This window comes from Schistocerca americana, chromosome 10 (assembly GCF_021461395.2).
Source record: "Schistocerca americana isolate TAMUIC-IGC-003095 chromosome 10, iqSchAmer2.1, whole genome shotgun sequence".
In the NCBI taxonomy this organism is placed as follows: Eukaryota; Metazoa; Arthropoda; class Insecta; order Orthoptera; family Acrididae; genus Schistocerca; species Schistocerca americana.
This window is the reverse complement of record NC_060128.1, coordinates 159,859,815-159,880,826: the sequence shown is the minus strand read 5'-3', so window position 1 is coordinate 159,880,826 and position 21,012 is coordinate 159,859,815.

The window sequence follows — 21,012 nt, the reverse complement described above, 5'->3', positions numbered from 1 at the left end:
TTGTAAAATCATTTCATTCAGAATATAATTAATTTTTGCCAGCAATATTGGATTACTCATTATAATCCATCTCAAAAACCATGAACGTAAAACTTTGCAAAATTTTATTGTTGTCAAGAAAAAGTTTAATTATTAATACAGAGTAAGTATATTCATGTCGCAGTTCGATGTAGTAGTCATATGGCGATCCAGTAACAGTAAAAAAGGTAAGGAACAGTTTTGGGTTGTTGCAGGTAATGAATGAGGGCAACGACGACGACACGTTCTATGTTTCGTCGAAATAATCAGAAAATCACTTTTAATAAGCAGCAATTAAATTTGTATGCGAAGATTGAGAAAGAGAATTAATTTCAAAGGGAATATTTCATTTGTCATTATTAAGCAAGAGATAGAAATCCTAAGGGAAGGTTTCATAGGTTATTGTAAAAGGGAAGTTTGCCTAACAAAAGAGATATATAGAGGAGACGGGAAGGTTTCACAGGCAACATACGTATTCACAGACACTCACTCTAGCATCAACAAACAGCTTTAACAAAGCAATAATTGGAATATCCATGCTCCCCTCCCCCTCCCCTCCCTCCCGTACACACTGGCACACGCGGAAAGTTAAGACACATCTCGCTGTCTCTCAACCCCTTCGTATAGTTGCCAGAAGTGGTCGACTGGAACCTTTACGACAAGTATTCCTGCTCTAACATTCCCATGCAGTCCAATATTGGGGCCACTGTCCCATCCGAATGCCCCACAATTCTGAATATTGGACAATTCGAACAGCTACCCAAATGCAGACCACAATGAGACCGCTTTCAGAATCTCCCAGGTACTGATAACGCTGTCTCATACGAGTACACGCCAGATCACAGGGATCACTCAATATGTGGCACTGGTCACACCCCCCATGCAACCTTCTAGGCTGCAAACAACACAAAACACAAACCACACTAATGAAAAATGGTTCAAAGGGCTCTAAACACTATGGGGCTTCAAATCTGAGGTCATCTGTCCCCAGGACTTGGAACTACTTAAACCTAACCAACCTAAGGACATCACACACATCCATGCCCGAAGCAGGATTCTAACCTGCGACCGTAGCAGCAGCGCGGCTAGAACCGCTCGGCCACAGCGGCCGGTCAACACTAATGCATTCTGGTCATTGTCTAGCCGTCATAATTCGCACTGTGGCGTAGTTCATCTAGGCAGCGACTATGTCACATCATATACGACGATTTATCGATTCCATATAGCTGCATCCAACTAGTCCATGCCTGCAAATAGGTCACTGAAATAACATATTTCCAAATATTGTCACATGATGTAAGCATGTATCGAGTAGCACTGATACCGATTATGATAACATCGCTATGGTCGCTTCTTTGTTTTTTCGCGCCAGAACGAGCGAGGGAGTCACGTGGTGGTGTTTAACCGTGGACGTGGTGTGAAGATGTTAAGGAATCAGGCAAAGAGAAGAAGTAAATTTTGTTACTATAAAGGTGTTTGATGCTGTGTAATCATTCGTGTACCTCACGAGACGTCGAAGTCGAAAACCACGAGAACAATGGCGAGAACATGATTAGATGCCCGCGAGCATCTCATCCGCGCCGGTAAATGAAACTTGGATTACCTGTATTGCCACGAACGCCGCATCTGGATTGCAGTGTGGGATGACGTATTGTGGTGTAGTGTTACTGTATGTATCAGTGTATCAACATATTTGTTATTTTGTGAAGAGTGTAACAGTGCAGCCCTGTGTAGTGCAGGTGTTAAAAAATACGTCAATTGGTTATGCTAGGCTAAAACTTGAATTTTGGTAATTGGCACTCCTTTGTTCCCCTTGTTAGCTATCGTTTATTACAGCAATGCTCAAGCTGCTGTTCCTAGACTGCAAGGGAAGAAGCGAATGACGATTGGATTTACGAGGTGAGGGGGTACAATTAGCAAACCAGCTGACGGAACAATAACCCCATCCTCCACCATTCGCTTACAATCATAAAAGACCTAAAAGAGTGATCAGTCTCACTATTTATGCCCCAGGTAATAGAAACTGTAGTACTTCTGTAGTCCTCCATTGTTGTACGGTCACTTTTTTTTTTTTTTTTTTTTTTAGGTGGGATATATTCCTCTTCTGCTACTGTAATAAACTCGCATTTGCACCAAATGCGTTCGGCATCATTCGATACATCTTCTGTGATCGCTGTATCATTTATCATGTTGCTTATAATTCGGTTTAGTGAAACCATAAACATTTTCATGTTTGAAATTACCTTTTACTACCGGTACTCACATATTTTGGCTCCGACAAGATTTCCGCGCGTTCTTGTACACATTAAGTGTTGGTTTTTAGCGCACAGCACCGCACTGATACACAGCATTTTCTCGTTTGCATCCTTTCAGCATCTACATTCACCTTGTGTATTTACTACATTTTATCTTGGTCGCCGGAAACGGTCGTATTTTGTTTTTGTGGTTGTTGTTGTGTGTGAATGTGTGAGTATGTGAATTCCTAAGGGACCAAACTGCTGATATCATCAATCCCTAGACTTACACACTACTTAAACTAACTTAAGCTAAGAACAAAACACACACACACACACACACACACACACACACACACGAGCGCGCGCGCGCGCGGCGGGAGGGGCTGCGCAATCCGTGACATGGCGCCTCTAACCTCGCGGCTTTGTGGTTGTTGCAGCGTCTGCTATTGCACTGTGTGTTTTTACGTATCTCTCTCTCTCTCTCTCTCTCTCTCTCTCTCTCTCTCTCACCCTTATGCGTGTGGTGGACAAGCTGCCGGAAACGAGCAGATAAGGTCATGTTGACATATGGCTGAAAATGTCTTTCAAGGTGCACGCTCATAAAGGTGGGTTACAGATTCATCACACACACGAGGCGACTCCAAACAAGTGGCAATGTTCGGTTAGGTATTTGTGTTTTCTTAGGTCGCTGGCAATGACCTATCAGTAACGGTTCAGCCTCAGCCTGTGGCCATTCATGCACCCACAACGCCTCCCATGTAAGTTGCAGTTCATGCGGCTGATCCTGCCCCCCTGCTAGAAGACGTACCTTTGGTGGCTACTGTATCATTGCGCTAAAGTTCATTTCCGTGTCACGAGTGCGTACTGAGGCTGAACTAGTGCTGTCGGTTCGCTGCCAACTTACCACTAAACCACCAGAAGAGGAAGAACGTTTTACAAGTCGCGACACAGTCACGAAAAACTTTAGTCAGGAAAATATTTGCCTTATTATAATGCCTGTCTTTCATCACAATGTTTATTTGTAATCAGGTAGCTTCCGTCGGTAATACCCATCTTTAGACCTAGAGAAATACGAGCCTATACAGGTAGCCTAATTTCAAACGCACTCCTAACTATACGAATGTAAAGCAAAAGATATTATAATCAACTGTACAACATATCTATAGCTGAGAAGAAACGTGTTGCGTTATACATATCACTCCACTACATGTGATGGTGAAGTCAAAATCATTAGTCATTTCAGCTTCGTCAAACAAATAAAGTAATAAAATTGTTTGACGAAGCCGAAATGGCTAATGATTTTGACTGTTCCATCACATATAATGGCGTGACATGTGTAATGCAACATGTTTCTACTCAGGTAGAAATATATGACACACTCGTTCATAGCGTTTTCTGCTTTACGTCCGTATAATGAGGAGTGGGTTTGTAAATTAGGCTACCTCTATGTGCTCATATTTTTCTAGGTCTGAAAATGGTCATTAGGGACCGGAATTAATTACCTGATGTGTACTCATACGAGTTTCCAATTATTGAAACCTACAGTGTCAAAGATCTTTTATCGCCACCGTCAAGTGCGCATACCTCCCTTGGCTCACATGTCTGGCCATATGCGCATGGGACCTATTCTGCCCCTTATATTCTGATGGATCGTATCTTGCGGTATGTCCGTATTTAGCAGAATCACCCTATACACGCGCGCATACACACACACACACACACACACACACACACGCAGACACAGAGAGAGAGAGAGAGAGAGAGAGAGAGAGAGAGAGAGAGAGAGAGACGGGGGGGGGCAGGAGGGAGAGAATGTCCGTCGCATAAAACCTCACAGCGGTATACCAGAAGCAGCAACAGCCACAAAAAAGACGATCACATTCCGTGCCATCAAAACTAAGAGCTCAAAATACACGAGCTGAATGTTGATGTATAAAAAGATGCAAACAAAAAGACATTGTCCGGCAGTACTGTGCTATAAACCGAACGCCTGTGTACAGAAATACGGACCGAAATAATGCAGGAGCAAAATATGCGAGTAATAAGTAAAAGAAGAAATTTTAAACAAGAAAACTTTTTATCACTGTTTAAACCGATTTGTAAGCAACACGATTATTGTTATAGGATGCTTGAAACAAAGCGAAACGCGTCTTGTGCAAATAAGACTTCATAGATTACCAAAAGACGAAACTCCCACATCATTTACAAAATTGCGACAGCGGGAGAGAAGCAAAAAAAGTATAAAACTGTAATGCCACACGCTAAAGAAAAGCTACATAAATTCCACAATTTCTTGCATGACATTCATCCCACAAGCACCCTCAACTTCAAGATAACGAATGACATCGATCTCCCATTCCTGAATGTTTTGTTCTATCTATCTATCTATCTATAATCTCACAACACTGTGTTTGTAATCTCTCTACACGCTCTGTGTCCTACAGACAGACATATAAACTTCTAAACTTCTCAACAGCACCTTGCGTAGAAGCAAGCAGTGCTCAACACAGTGTCTTCGCGTGCTTTCCGTATCAGTGACAAAACCAGCTTCGAATCGAAGGTAAGCGTCCAGAAAGAGATTTTCACTCTGCAACGGAGTGTACGCCGATATGAAACTTTCTGGCAGATTAAAACTGTGTGCCAGACCGAGACCCGAACTCGGGACCTTTGCCTTTCGCGGACAAGTGCTCTACCAGCTGAGTTACCCAAGCACGACCCCTTCTCACAGCTTCAACTCCGCTAGTACCTCGTCTCCTACCTTCCAAACTTCACAGAAGCTCTTTGCGAACCTTGCAGAACTAGCACTCCTGGACGAAAGGATATTTCGGAGACATGGCTTAGCCGCAGCCTGGGGAATGCTTCCAGAATGAGATTTTCATTCTGCAGCGGAATGTGCGCTGATATGAAACGTCTTTGGTAGAGCACTAGCCCGCGAAAGGCAGAGGTCCCGAGTTCGAGTCTCCGTCTGGCACACAGTTTTAATCTGCCAGGAAGTTTCTAAAGTTAGCTTTCTAAAGGAAAGACTGAAGGCCAATATTTATCATGGTTTGTCCATAGATCGGGTTTTCAAACGAAATATTATCAAGTATGTTAGTGAGAAGGACGACGTTTACCGTTCTTTTCTCGAGTTACTGAGCCCATAAACAAGATTATTCAGCAAAATTCTACACAAACCACACCTTTTCAGTTATAACAAAATAAAAAAATAATTTTTTTTTTTCCGATGCAAAATGGACACACTGCCGGTATGTACGAAGTGACATGTGGCTGTGGTGAAGCGTGTACAGGCGAAACAGCGAAGACAATAAAATAACGTACGAGAGTGAGTCAAATGAAAACCTTAAATTTGTAATAACAAATTGAAATTTCACGCCGTTATCCTTTAAGTTGGTAAGCGTGCTACAAACAGTGTGCAGAATGGCCTATAGGTGGCAGCATAGTGCAGATGCACACATACCGTTGCAGTATCGGTATAAAGATGGCCGCCTCACTTGCGACTTGCACCAGGGAAGAACAGCGATCTGTTATTCGGTTTTTGCTTAGTGTGAAACCTATTGAAATTCATCGACGAATGAAGGTTCAGTATGGTGATGCATGTTTGTCACAGCAGCAAGTCTGCGAATGGAGTAGGACGTTCGAAAATGGCGTGACTTCAGTGGAAGATGCTCCTCGTCCAGGTCAGGCACAACGAGTTGTGACTCCACAGAACATTGCAGCAGTTGAAGCCATAGTGAAGGAAAACCGCCGAGTGACACTGAATGACATTGCAGCACGCTTACAGTTTAGTCATGGGTCAACACACGACATTGTGCGTGATGTGCTCCAGTTTCACAAAGTATCTGCAAGATGGGTGCCACGACAGCTGACTCCTGAAATGAGAGAACGACGTGTTGATGCTTGTGAAGAACTTCGGCGCTTTGAACGAGAAGGTGACGGCTTTCTTGCAAGAATCGTTACTGGGGACGAAACCTGGGTTCACTTCCACCAACCGGAAACGAAGAGAGCGAGCAAGGAATGGCGCCATTCCTCATCACCAAAGTTTCGGACAGAACCATCAGCAGGGAAGGTTCTGATGAGTCTCTTTTGTGACGAAAAGAGCGTCATTTTGGAGCATTACATGCCTAGAGGGACCACTGTCACCAGTGCAACATACACAGATCTCCTAAAAAATCATCTGCGGCCAGCAATCAAATCAAAGCGAAGTGGATTGCTGTCAGCAGGTGTCCTTTTGCAGCATGACTATGCAAGGCCCCACACTGCCGTACAACAGTTGCAACAATCACAGACCTGTATTTTGAGTGCCTTCCTCATCCACCATACTCACCAGACCTTGCCCCAAGTGATTTCCATATGTTTGGACCACTCAGAGACGCAGTGGGAGGAAAGAAGTTCCGTTCTGATGATGAAGGTACTCCACGCGGTGCATGAGTGGTTGCGCGGACTACCAAAAGAATTTTTTTCTGAAGGAATTTATGCACTTTGTAAGCGCTGGAGGACTTGCATTGAGCGTGGGGGAGATTAAGTTGAAAAGTGATACAGCTTTGTACCACTTCTGCACAATAAATAATATCTAAAAAGATATTTAAGATTTTCATTTGACACACCCTCGTAATAAGGAGCATGAACGCCACACACGGTTAAAACGCAGCGTGAAATCTGCGGTTGGGGAACATCGGGAGAACTGCGACCAGGATGCTGAATTCAACAAAGTACCAGGTGCTAGCCAAGAAATGCAGTATTTACATAACATTTAATTTCGTATAACATGTGCAACGACTGCTCCATTGAATTTCGGACGTGTAGTCGCACAAATTCTACTTCTACTTTTTCGGCTTTATATCGTTCAGCCGTCTTCAGAGTGACTAGAAAGACGGACGCTTCAGCCCTCGCTCAGTCCTTTTAAACTCGCGACCACAGCAGTGGGTGTTCTTACGAATTAAGCCAAAGGCGGACTTGAGCAATGCAGAAGAGGACACAGAAAGATTTAAAGCAAGCACAAAGTAAAAGTGATTTTTCATCCTCCATCGAAGACAGTAGCACTCTTGGGTTCCGATAATGTGATTTGATGCTCCGGAAGGTTGGGGTCTGCAAATGTAGACTCTCATACATCGCACGGACGATTCGTACAGTCCATGAAAGATATAAGGAAAACTGCATTTACAACTGACTCTTACAGCCAAATAAATCGGCTGTGGTTGAACACTGTATCGATACTGGTCACTCTCTGTTGTACGAAAACGTCTAAATTTTAACGTCTGCATCATATTTCAGAGACTCACTGGTGAAAGAGGCAACTGGAACTCGCCTGGCGACCTACTGAATTAATATACATAGCGGCTTAAGCTTCGATAAGTCATGGAATCGGGCTCATTCTACAGTAAACTCACAAAGACGTCGCCACAGTCGAGCTCAAAGTGATACATCGACATCCCAGCTCGGATCGACTGCGCAGCCACAAATACACTCCTGGAAATTGAAATAAGAACACCGTGAATTCATTGTCCCAGGAAGGGGAAACTTTATTGACACATTCCTGGGGTCAGATACATCACATGATCACACTGACAGAACCGCAGGCACATAGACACAGGCAACAGAGCATGCACAATGTCGGCACTAGTACAGTGTATATCCACCTTTCGCAGCAATGCAGGCTGCTATTCTCCCATGGAGACGATCGTAGAGATGCTGGATGTAGTCCTGTGGAACGGTTTGCCATGCCATTTCCACCTGGCGCCTCAGTTGGACCAGCGTTCGTGCTGGACGTGCAGACCGCGTGAGACGACGCTTCATCCAGTCCCAAACATGCTCAATGGGGGACAGATCCGGAGATCTTGCTGGCCAGGGTAGTTGACTTACACCTTCTAGAGCACGTTGGGTGGCACGGGATACATGCGGACGTACATTGTCCTGTTGGAACAGCAAGTTCCTTTGCCAGTCTAGGAATGGTAGAACGATGGGTTCGATGACGGTTTGGATGTACCGTGCACTATTCAGTGTCCCCTCGACGATCACCAGTGGTGTACGGCCAGTGTAGGAGATCGCTCCCCACGCCATGAAGCCGGGTGTTGGCCCTGTGTGCCTCGGTCGTATGCAGTCCTGATTGTGGCGCTCACCTGCACGGCGCCAAACACGCATACGACCATCATTGGCACCAAGGCAGAAGCGACTCTCATCGCTGAAGACGACACGTCTCCATTCGTCCCTCCATTCACGCCTGTCGCGACACCACTGGAGGCGGGCTGCACGATGTTGGGGCGTGAGCGGAAGACGGCCTAACGGTGTGCGGGACCGTAGCCCAGCTTCATGGAGACGGTTGCGAATGGTCCTCGCCGATACCCCAGGAGCAACAGTGTCCCTAATTTGCTGGGAAGTGGCGGTGCGGTCCCCTACGGCACTGCGTAGGATCCTACGGTCTTGGCGTGCATCCGTGCGTCGCTGCGGTCCGGTCCCAGGTCGACGGGCACGTGCACCTTCCGCCGACCACTGGCGACAACATCGATGTACTGTGGAGACCTCACGCCCCACGTGTTGAGCAATTCGGCGGTACATCCACCCGGCCTCCCGCATGCCCACTATACGCCCTCGCTCAAAGTCCGTCAACTGCACATACGGTTCACGTCCACGCTGTCGCGGCATGCTACCAGTGTTAAAGACTGCGATGGAGCTCCGTATGCCACGGCAAACTGGTTGACACTGACGGCGGCGGTGCACAAATGGTGCGCAGCTAGCGCCATTCGACGGCCAACACCGCGGTTCCTGGTGTGTCCGCTGTGCCGTGCGTGTGATCAAAAAAATGGCTCTGAGCACTATGGGACTCAACTGCTGTGGCCATAAGTCCCCTAGAACTTAGAACTACTTATACCTCACTAACCTAAGGACAGCACACAACACCCAGCCATCACGAGGCAGAGAAAATCCCTGACCCCGCCGGGAATCGAACCCGGGAACCCGGGCGTGGGAAGCAAGAACGCTACCGCACGACCACGAGATGCGGGCAATGCGTGTGATCATTGCTTGTACAGCCCTCTCGCAGTGTCCGGAGCAAGTATGGTGGGTCTGACACACCGGTGTCAATGTGTTCTTTTTTCCATTTCCAGGAGTGTATAAGTAATGTATATGTGTACATTTTGCCACGTTCAAAAAATAGTTCAAATGGCTCTGAGCACTATGGGACTCAACTTCTGAGGTCATCAGTCCCCTGGAACTTAGAACTAATTAAACCTAACTAACCTAAGGACATCACAAACATCCATGTCCGAGGCAGGATTCGAACCTGCGACCGTAGCGGTCTTGCGGTTCCAGACTGCAGCGCCTTTAACCGCACGGCCACTTCGGCCGGCTTTTGCCACGTCTCTGGCTCCAGTGTATCTGTGGCGCAGTCCGCAAGCATAGAAGGGTGGAGCAAGAGCTGAAGCGTCACGATCCTCCCATTTTCTCCTTCCCCTTTGCTGACTTCTAGTCGCTACCTACGGTTCTACAGAGGCCCATGTCTGTACCCATCATTGCCCCTTCATCATGACAACTTTTTCTTGGATCACCTAGCATCACCATTACCCCATGGCATCACTCACATTCATCAGTGACTATATTTTAACTGCAATATAAAATCGTGAAACGAGTTTTAAAAACCATCAATATTTTCCATCTATGTTTATTTTACAAAATTCTTGTTTATTGCCGTCCACCTACAGGGGATTGGCAAAATGATGTGAACACCTGTACTTGCTTGGGAATGGTTTATTAATAAGGGGTTGGACCCCCATTTGCCCGGAAGACAGCTGCGATTCTTTTTGGAATACTGGCATATAATGATAGTTCAGTCTCCGGTGGAGTGTTATACCACTCTTCGATCACAACCTCTTCTGTAGTAACGAGAGAGGCGGAAATATGCTCCGAATTCTGCGCTCCAATACCACCCAAAACGGTTGGATAATGTTCAAGTCCAGGGACCGTGCTGGCTAGGGAAGACGCTGCAGTTTAGCTGCATGCTCCTCATATCACGACTGTGCTCTCCTGACTGTGTGAATGGATGCGTTATCGTCCTGAAATATGGAATCATTGTGGGGGAACAACATTTGAATCATGGGGTGCACCTGACCACCTAAAGTGTTCAAATAATCGTTTGTTCTAACACGGCCTTTACATCTACATCTACATTGATACTCCGCAAGCCACCCAACGGTGTGTGGCGGAGGGCACTTTACGTGCCACTGTCATTACCTCCCTTTCCTGTTCCAGTCGCGTATGGTTCGCGGGAAGAACGACTGTCTGAAAGCCTCCGTGCGCGCTCTAATCTCTCAAATTTTACATTCGTGATCTCCTCGGGAGGTATAAGTAGGGGGAAGCAATATATTCGATACCTCATCCAGAAACGCACCCTCTCGAAACCTGGACAGCAAGCTACACAGCGATGCAGAGCGCCTCTCTTGCAGTGTCTACCACTTGATTTTGCTAAAAATCTCCGTAACGCTATCACGGTTACCAAATAACCCTGTGACGAAACGCGCCGCTCTTCTTTGGATCTTCTCTATCTCCTCCGTCAGACCGATCTGGTACGGATCCCACACTGATGAGCAATACTCAAGTATAGGTCGAACGAGTGTTTTGTAAGCACTCTCCTAATGAATCTCAACCTGGTACCCGCCTTACCAACAATTAATTTTATATGATCATTCCACTTCAAATCGTTCCGCACGCATACTCCCAGATATTTTACAGAAGTAACTGCTACCAGTGTTTGTTCCGCTATCATATAATCATACAATAAAGGATCCTTCTTTCTATGTATTCGCAATACATTACATTTGTCTATGTTAAGGGTCAGTTGCCACTCCCCGCACCAAGTGCCTATCCGATGCAGATCTTCCTGCATTTCGCAACAATTTTCTAATGCTGAAACTTCTCTGTATACTACAGCATCATCCGCGAAAAGCCGCATGGAACTTCCGACACTATCTACTAAGTCATTTATATATATTGTGAAAAGCAATGGTCCCATAACACTCCCCTGTGGCACGCCAGAGGTTACTTTAACGTCTGTAGACGTCTCTCCGTTGATAACAACATGCTGTGTTCTGTTTGCTAAAAACTCTTCAATCCAGCCACACAGCTGGTCTGATATTCCGTAGGCTCTTACTTTGTTTATCAGGCGACAGTGCGGAACTGTATCGAACGCCTTCCGGAAGTCAAGAAAAATAGCATCTACCTGGGAGCCTGTATCTAATATTTTCTGGGTTTCATGAACAAATAAGGTGAGTTGGGTCTCACACGATCGCTGTTTCCGGAATCCATGTTGATTCCTACATAGTAGATTCTGGGTTTCCAGAAATGACATGATACGCGAGCAAAAAACATGTTCTAAAATTCTACAAGAGATCGACGTAAGAGATATAGGTCTATAGTTTTGCGCATCTGCTCGACGACCCTTCTTGAAGACTGGGACTATCTGTGCTCTTTTCCAATCATTTGGAACCCTCCGTTCCTCTAGAGACTTGCGGTACACGGCTGTTAGAAGGGGGGCAAGTTCTTTCGCGTACTCTGTGTAGAATCGAATTGGTATCCCGTCAGGTCCAGTGGACTTTCCTCTATTGAGTGATTCCAGTTGCTTTTCTATTCCTTGGACACTTATTTCGATGTCAGCCATTTTTTCGTTTGTGCGAGGATTTAGAGAAGGAACTGCAGTGCGGTCTTCCCCTGTGAAACAGCTTTGGAAAAAGGTGTTTAGTATTTCAGCTTTACGCGTGTCATCCTCTGTTTCAATGCCATCATCATCCCGTAGTGTCTGGATATGCTGTTTCGAGTCACTTACTGATTTAACGTAAGACCAGAGAGTAATGATGGGACCAGCAGAATACTATCATGGCTGCCCAAACCATCACACTTCCACCACCATGCTTAGCCGCTGGCATCAAGCAATCAGGATTGCAGGCTTTTCTTGGCGTTAGCCCATGTTGGAAATAACGAAAACATTGACTCGTCGGACCATATGACGTGTTTCCAGTGACCGGCCGTCCAGGATTTATGCTCCTTACACCATGTTTCACTCTTCTTTGCGTTGGTTGTCGTCGCTAATGGTTCCAGTATAGCAGATCGTCCGTGAATATTCGCTTTATGGAGTTCCCGGCGGACAGTGACGACAGATACCGCGTCTCGAAGATGACTATTCAGCTCTGCAGTCACTTTAGCGGCCGTAGTTTTGTGTTGTTTCAACGCAGTTCGTGTTAGCGAACGACGAGCTCTGTCATTTTGATTTGCGCCCACTATTACGTTTTCATGATGATGTCTTTCCATGTTTTGTGTAGGCTGTCATGACTGTTGAAAGAGTTGCTCCTGTAACATTGGTTACTGATGATCCCGCTAATCGGGCCCACATAATCTGCCCTCTTTGGAACTCTGTTACGTCTTCCATTGTACGCCGACCTCGGCCTCTGAATGCAAATACGAAGTGTGCACTACTCGTAAGGAACCCTCACTGACGCCTAGTCCGAACTGAACACGTGCAGTCTAGCGCGACACGTACCTTACCTGCGTTATTGACCATCAATCGTAACCATCCCATTACTACCACTATTCACATTATTTTGCCTATTTCTTTTACCAAATCGTCTGTTATTGTCACTTTTCATAGATTTTAACCACCTTTAAATATGCCGTAAACGCGCGCTACTTGAGCCCAAATTTTGAAACTTCTGACATTATATTTAAAAATGGGCACAACAGATTTTTTTCGCCTACATACATTATAATATTAAACTATCATTCATTATGGATACTTTAACGCGCAGTTCAAATGGCTCTGAGCACTATGGGACTTAACATCTATGGTCATCAGTCCCCTAGAACTTAGAACTACTTAAACCTAACTAACCTAAGGACATCACACAACACCCAACCATCACGAGGCAGAGAAAATCCCTGACCCCGCCGGAAATCGAACCCGGGAACCCGGGCGTGGGAAGCGAGAACGCTACCGCACGACCACGAGATGCGGGCTAACGTGCAGTTCGCATTGTTTTCTATTTTATTTGGGCTCAAGCTAACCTTACGGTTGGGTTACTTGAACCCAGACTGCTAATCGCCGTAGATATTACCATTTGAAGCCAATTTGGAACCAAGTAGGTTGATGGTTATTTGAGGAACGTAATTTATGAACATCCAGTGAACTTCCAAACGTTTATTTTAAGGACAAATATTAATTTTGAACAACACTATTTAGATATTGTACAAACAATAGAATGTAGGGATATAACAATGTTTAGAGTTAAAGAAAACAAACCTCTTTTTATTAACTTTGGAGGTTCTATTGTCATTACCAAATCTTCAAATTTATACAACAAGACATCCTTATTTATCGGCCACCTCCAGGCTTTTAGTGTAGGCTCCATGCAGTCGACTCTAACACCTTCTGCTTCTATAGCGAGGATGACTCCTGGGTATTCCTTCTCGTTCCATTTTACCAGAACAAACTTGCTTATTTTTACGTCATCTTTCGTTACAGGCGCCGGTGATGGTGTTGATTTGCCTTTGGATTGGCAAGAAGTCATAGACAACTGTCCTATATGTTCCTCGTCACTATTGTGGAGGCTGATGTGGCGGTCTCCCCCTGATCTCAAACTGAATGGGTCATCTTCTTCTGACATGGACTCTTCCAATTTTTGTTTTCTTTTTCGTATGGTGGTCTTGGTTGTTTTTGCAGATGCTTTCATTTTTGGACTTTCTTCCTGGTGTTGGGTGTTTTCCGCAGAGGCACCGGAATTACTGGTAGAGCAGGTGGCACCTGGAGTTCTTTCCTCTTTGTAGAGCGAGGTGTAACAAACTCGCCCCTCTTCTCTTGAAGTCGTTGAAGAAATGCATCCCCAATCATAGACAATTCCACATAGTTATTCTTAAAACAACCAATGGTACGTCCCTGTCGACCTAAGTAAGCTCTTATGATAAATCTAAAATCAAGTTCGTCGCAAGGAAACCCAAAGTCACACAGCATGTGGAGGTGGGTAGCAAACATAAGCTCATCTTCATCCATAAAAACTCTCGGGTGCCCCGGTTTCCCTGGATGTTGATTTTTTACTTTCCTCTTGATAGTGGCCCTGCAAATATTGTAAAAACTCTCTGCTTCTCGCTGTGTCATCCTCCTACTCCTTACAGCTTCCAGGCATTCTTCCAACTTTTTGGGAGTAAAGTGAGCATATGTCCGGTTTCCAGGTAGTCTTATATATTTATAAGGCATTGCGTCAGATAATCCTGAAAGAAAACAACCACAAAATTAGGATTACCAGTGTGGAACCTTAATTCTTCTGGGTAACTTGAGCCCAAACTTATTAATACACTGAAGAGCAAGAAATGTGGTTACAGGTTACCCGTATTTGCGGGTAACGTGTACCAGTTGTACTTAACCACATATTGTACAATTAATGACATGAACTGCCCTCAGTTGGCTTTGAAGATAAACTAAACATGAATTATATGCACATACCTCCAGTTTTAGGCTATTCCTGATATCTCTACAGCGAAAGTTTGCAGAGTGAAATAAACAACAAACACGTGAGAGCCAAAAAAACTGGTACACCTGCCTAATATCGTGTAGGACTTCGTGAGCACGCAGAAGTGAGCAATACAAGGTAGAATGGATTTGACTAATGTCTCAAGTAGTGCTGGAGAAAAGTGACATCATGAATCCTACAGGGCTGTCCATAAATCCGTAGAAGTAAGATGTTGCGGAGATCTCTTCTGAACAGCACGTTGCGAGGCATCCTACATATGCTCAATAATTTTCATTTCTGGGGAGTTTCGTGACCAGCGAAAGTGTTTAAACACACGAGAGTGTTCCTGGAGTCACTCTGCAGCAATGCAGGACGTGTGGGGTGTCGCATTGTCCTGCTGGAATTTCCCAAGTCCGTCGGATGCACAATGGACATGAATGGATGCAGGTGATCAGACAGGATGCTTACGTACGTTTCACTTGTCAGAGTAGTATCTAGACGTATCACTCCACCTGCACACGCCTCAAACCATTACAGAGAGTCCACCAGCTTGAACAGTCCCCTTGTGATATGCAGGGTCCATGGATTCATAAGGTTGTCTCCATACTCGTACACATCCATACACTCGATAAAATTTGAAACGAGACTCGTCCGATCATGCAACATGTTTCCAGTGATCAACAGTCCAATGTCGTTTTTGACTGGCCCAGATGAGGCGTAAAGCTTTGTGTCGTGCACTCATCTAAATCCCATTTCGAAGATGTTTCGTTGATTTGTTCGCAAGCTGAAATTTGTTGATGGCCCAGCAATGAAATCTGCAGAAATTTTCCGGCCGCAGCGATGTCGGAGATTTGATATTTATACCGAATTCGTGATGTTCACGGTAGACTCGCGAAATGGTCGTGTGGGAGAATCCCCAGTTCGTCGCTACCTCGGAGATGCTGTGTCCCATCGCTACTGCGCCGACTATAACACCACGTTCAAACTGACTTAAATCTTGATAAATTGCCATTGTAGCAGCAGTAACCGATCTAACAACTGCGCCAGACACTCGTTGTCTTATATAGGTATTGCCGGCCGCAGCGGCGTTTTCTGCCTGTTTACATATCTCTGTATTTGAACAGACATGCCTATACCAGTTTCTTTGGTGCTTCAGTGCAAGTATGTGAAACGGTTGAAAATTCTAAAAAATATTGTAATTATTTACAGAATGTTTATGAAAATGCATTTCATGACGTGCAGATTGAAGGTGGAAAGGGGGATGACTGCTGTCAGCTGCATTGGGATAGCAGTGGTCCCCTCCCTTTACTTTATTTTCTCCCGCTTTCCACCTTCAATCTGCATGTAATGAATGTATTATAGCTGCGGATTCCGCGTGGTGTCTGTTCTTCCGGATATGACCGCGCCCTATAATTGTTTCATTAACAATTTCAGATAAAGAACGTACTGGACAACTACCCACATCATTTATAAACATTATGGTGCATTAACAATTCTAGACGCATCTTTTTTAGCTCACTATACTAGTTAGTTCCTTAAATTCTATCGCTATAATATTGGAAACTTGAAGCGGTACGTTATAGGCAACGTCGACATTATCTCTTTGTCTGTTTTCCACAAACGAGTTCAAATGGTTCAAATGGCTCTAAGCACTATGGGACTTAACATCTGAGGTCATCAGTCACCTAGACTTAGAACTACTTAAACCTAACTAAGCTAAAGACATCACACACATCCATGCCCGAGGCAGGATTCGAACCTGCGACCGTAGCAGCAGTGCAATTCCAGACTGAAGCGCCTAGAATCGCTCTGTCACAGCGGCCGGCCACAAACGAGTGACAACGAATAAATTTCGTGATTGTCCTTAAACGAAGGTTATTTCATTCTCTTTTTCAAATGTGAATAAAATATTATGTTGTCACTTACCTTATGACAGTAATTGTCTTCATCAGGCACGCAAAAAGTTATACGAAAACTACAACAAAATCAGCGCTGTATTTAGACAATCTGTTTCTCAACACACAGAACTAATAGCTGTTAATATGGCTCCAAGAAACACGTAGTTCACGATGACCTATCTGATTTTTGGTAGTGCAAGATAGGCCTGTTGATAAAATACCGACATATAGATATTTTTTTCAAGAAATAACGATATATATCGGCGATATTTCGCACGATATATTGATATCAAAAAGGCAATATCCAGTGCCGATATTTTTTCATTTTCTAGTATATTTTTTCACAATTTTTGGTAAATATTTGAAGTTGTTCTATTGAAATTGTAGTAGAGCGTAATTTTACTTTCACTGTATGAAGAAGTCTTACTAGTTTTTGAGCTTTCATCACGTTCAATCTTCTTCTTTGACTGTGTGAAACAAGTATATTTGACACAAAAGAAGAAGTCCGATTGCACTCGGGCGTGGCGGTGTGAATGCAATAACAAGATTTCCGATGTGAAGAAATAGCACACCAGTTGCGTTACGAAACAAAAATCTAAATGACACGTTTGGTCCTTGCTGTGAGCGGAGACGTGTGAGGGGAAATGTCGACATAATCGGCGCTCGACGCTACCGACAGAAACTGCAACGTTTAACTTCACCGCGCAATTTTGTCGCTACAGCTGCTAGGTCGCTGGCGTTGAAAAAAAAAAAAATAGGGAAATCGAAGTGTTAGCTACAAATCCCATATGTGACGAAACCGAACAATGGACCCGTCCCACACCTTTTATTGTGCCACTTGCTTGCAGTTACCATTGTCGGCAAAGTGGTTGTCGTCAATCGTGAACGTGCTTGCGCCGTTTTCCTTTCAGTTTTAACTCTAAGGAGGATAGGCAGACTGCTAGCTTGTTGATGTTCAGAATGTCTAATAATAAACCAATACTTAAATATACAGGTATAATTCGGCAGTATATTTACAACGCGCAGCCGATATATTTATATTTGGTATTTTCTACGTCGATATACCAATACCTCTTTCGCGATATATCGAGAGACGATAGTGATACCCCAGATCACGTAAGAAACAGATTGACCGTCCTTACGGCGGAACAGGCAACCGTAAAAATAGTTTTCCCGTCGGTCAACAGATGTCGCAGGCGACGCTACAATGCTAACTGACCTGTCCATGTCGCGGAATTGGCAACGCTGTATATTCGGCGACGTGAATGACGCTGATTTGTGTTCGGCTAGAGCGCTGCGCGCGAAATGCATTCGTCACACAGCTGACTGTAGGCCATGATTGGCTATGGTTTTTCCCGAGTTTTCAATCGAAGAATGTAGATTAACTCCCGTAATTCTACAAACCAACTTTATTTCTACTGTAGGGATACTTCTCACAATCATATGCGAAATGAAATAAATGAAAAGTAACACACAAATATTTCTCGTGAGTTACTGTTTAAATGCAGACTATGTTGCAGTCACATAGATTTTACACTCGCCTTCCATGCCGTCTATTTTCTCTTTGTTATACAGCTCTTCTGAAGCGGATTATGGTGGTAAAAAAGATCTCCACGTTCAGGTTAACACTAGAAAGTTTTCAAAATCTTCTCAACGTCTTTGAAATATAATCCGTTAACTTACTGACAAATATTGCAGTGAGCAGTGGGTTTCGCGTCCTGACATTACCGACATAATTATTCATTTTGCATAGAGTATGTATAGGGATTGGGTGAATTATAACGACATTTATTTTTCACATTAAGACTGTAAATAAGTTTAAGAAACAGATTTTGCTTCCTTTCAAAGTATTTCTGTAAGCATTCTTAAGTATAACTAAATTTTGCATTTGACTGTTAGTTGTAAACGAATATAATTTCATGTACGCACTTAACGACATCTTCGAAAAAAATAAAGGAAGGGCTGTCACGTTATATCAGAATATAAGGTCGACAAAATTTAGATAGGATCGAATGCTTAGGACTCTTTATTAATTCTTACTCTAACTCATTGATTTACTTGGATTTAAAATCCACTTCCGTAACCTTTCTTCATCTTTGACGGGAAATCTGAACATTTTTAGTACAGGATTTGTTCGTCTACTCCGTCCACAGTTGATATACTCGCAGGCCCTCGGCATGACCACTCGATCCACTACCACCGGTATGTCAGAAACAGCAGTAATGGAAAGCTGCACGCGTTTGGCCGATGTTGCCACATATTTCACAGAGCGGAGTGCCATCTAGTGGTTGATTCCACAAGTAAGGGTGTGACGCTGTTGCCACCTGGTGGCCGTTCCCTGACAAGGGTTGCCTACTAGACCAAGCGATCGGGCAATCTGTTTCTTACGTGATCTGGGGTGATACTCTTTTAAATACCAATATGTCGGATTCCCGATACTTTTAAAAATATCAACAATCCTAGTACAAGGGAGACGAAATTTATGGCAGTATAAGCAACTCTCACCCATACTATGACACTAATGATGAGTCTGATGATGACTTCGAATTAAATAGTTTTTGAGCTCTAGGAGATAACCACACAAGTGCAACGAAGATTCGACTCCGTATGGCACAGTAATATTGAATCAAACAATCATTGCAAACATTCAACTAAAAGCTACAGCGTTTGTTTGCAAGTCTGTTGATGATAACACAGACATATCGTTTTGCAGCTCCTTGCCCCTTTTCATCACGATCCGTACGTTTCGTTCGTATCGGCAGTGCAGCCAACATTACAGCACCGAAGGCTCTGTTAGCTCGCCGCCCTGACACAGCTACGGCCGCGCTGTGCCTCATCCAATTTCGGCGCCAACGGTAATTTGCAATCTAGCGCCGCCATGCTATTTATCTCCCTCCAAAACTGCTTTATAAAGCAGCGTGCTTGTGTGCGTACGTGTGTGTGTGTGTGTGTGTGTGTGTGTGTGTGTGTGTGTGTGTGTGGTTGTGTGTACAGACCACGCGACACGCGGACGGTAAACAGTGACAGATTTAGGCGAACCCGTTACGCCTCGCTGATGAGGCCTGCCTTTTGATATGGCAACAAGTCCTGAAAAACTCATCTGTCCGTTGCAGCCAACGTGATACGTTGCTTTGCTGTTATACTGGCCAACGAATGAGAACTCTAAACAATTTCGCCCCATAGCAACGTTCTGTGAAGAGAACATTAATTAAAGGCAAAAAATTTTAGTCTGTGCTGAGAAATCGCGACCGGAGTTCCACAGGGTTCGATTTTGGGTCCACTCATATTCCACACATACTCAGGGTGAGTCACGCATAAAACGCAATACCTCCTTTCTTTTTGGGAACGGTTCAAGATATCGCTGTGGTATTTGGTAAATGATAATTACGCAGAGAGGCATTTAACTCCGATTACTGTTAAGAAAATATTGGACGACCTGAGATACTGAAGAAAGAATTTATTGTAGTCGAAAGGTATGCCTTTTTAGTGGCATTCAGACATACAGTGATATAACACTCATTAATACTGGCGTGGAAAATTTCACGGAAGTATCACAGGAACACCGCTGTGCCTCTCCAAAGCACTGGAAGAAAATGTTTCAGGGAGTTCATTACTTCATCTCTCACGGCAGATGCAGATGCAAAGGAGTTCCAATGTGTGTGATGATTACGACGATCCTTCCCGGTCGATCGGAACCTTGACGAATATGCCTGCTCTCAGGTTCCCATGCAGTCCAACAGCGGACCACTATCACATTCGAAAGCCCCACAAATGTGGATACTGCACGATTCGACCTGCTGGCGAAATTGAGATCTAAAATCTCTATCAGGTGCTGATAATGCTGTCTCGTACGAGTACGTGCGATCACCGTGTACTTCACGGTCATCAGTCAACGTCTGACCCTATTGTCATCCGTTATACACTCACCAGACCTTGTAACAGTACCTTTAATAAACAGTGGTGGCCATGCTGCCCGCCACAAGGTATTATAAACTCTAATCATTTACGTACGAGCCAACAGAGTGTAAGTGTATAAAGTTACACTGACCAACCTTCCACATCTCTAGGCCTGCTTGTACATCACGCTAAGGCAAAACCCAATCCTCTTCAATCGTGATTCATATACAATCAGAAATTAGTATTTCATTTTAAAAAAATAACATTGTAACTACACTGGTGTGTAGAACGTAAGGACGAAAGTAGATTTCGCATGATGTGCCAAGCAACATGCCTCGATGAAACTTGGGCTATATATATCTAGGATTGCTGCAGTATAGTACTGAAGGTAGATGAAACAAACAGCACTGAGATGAACAGAAATTACACTTTCATTTGAAGACCATAATTACACTACAGTAACCGTGATTTATAATCATT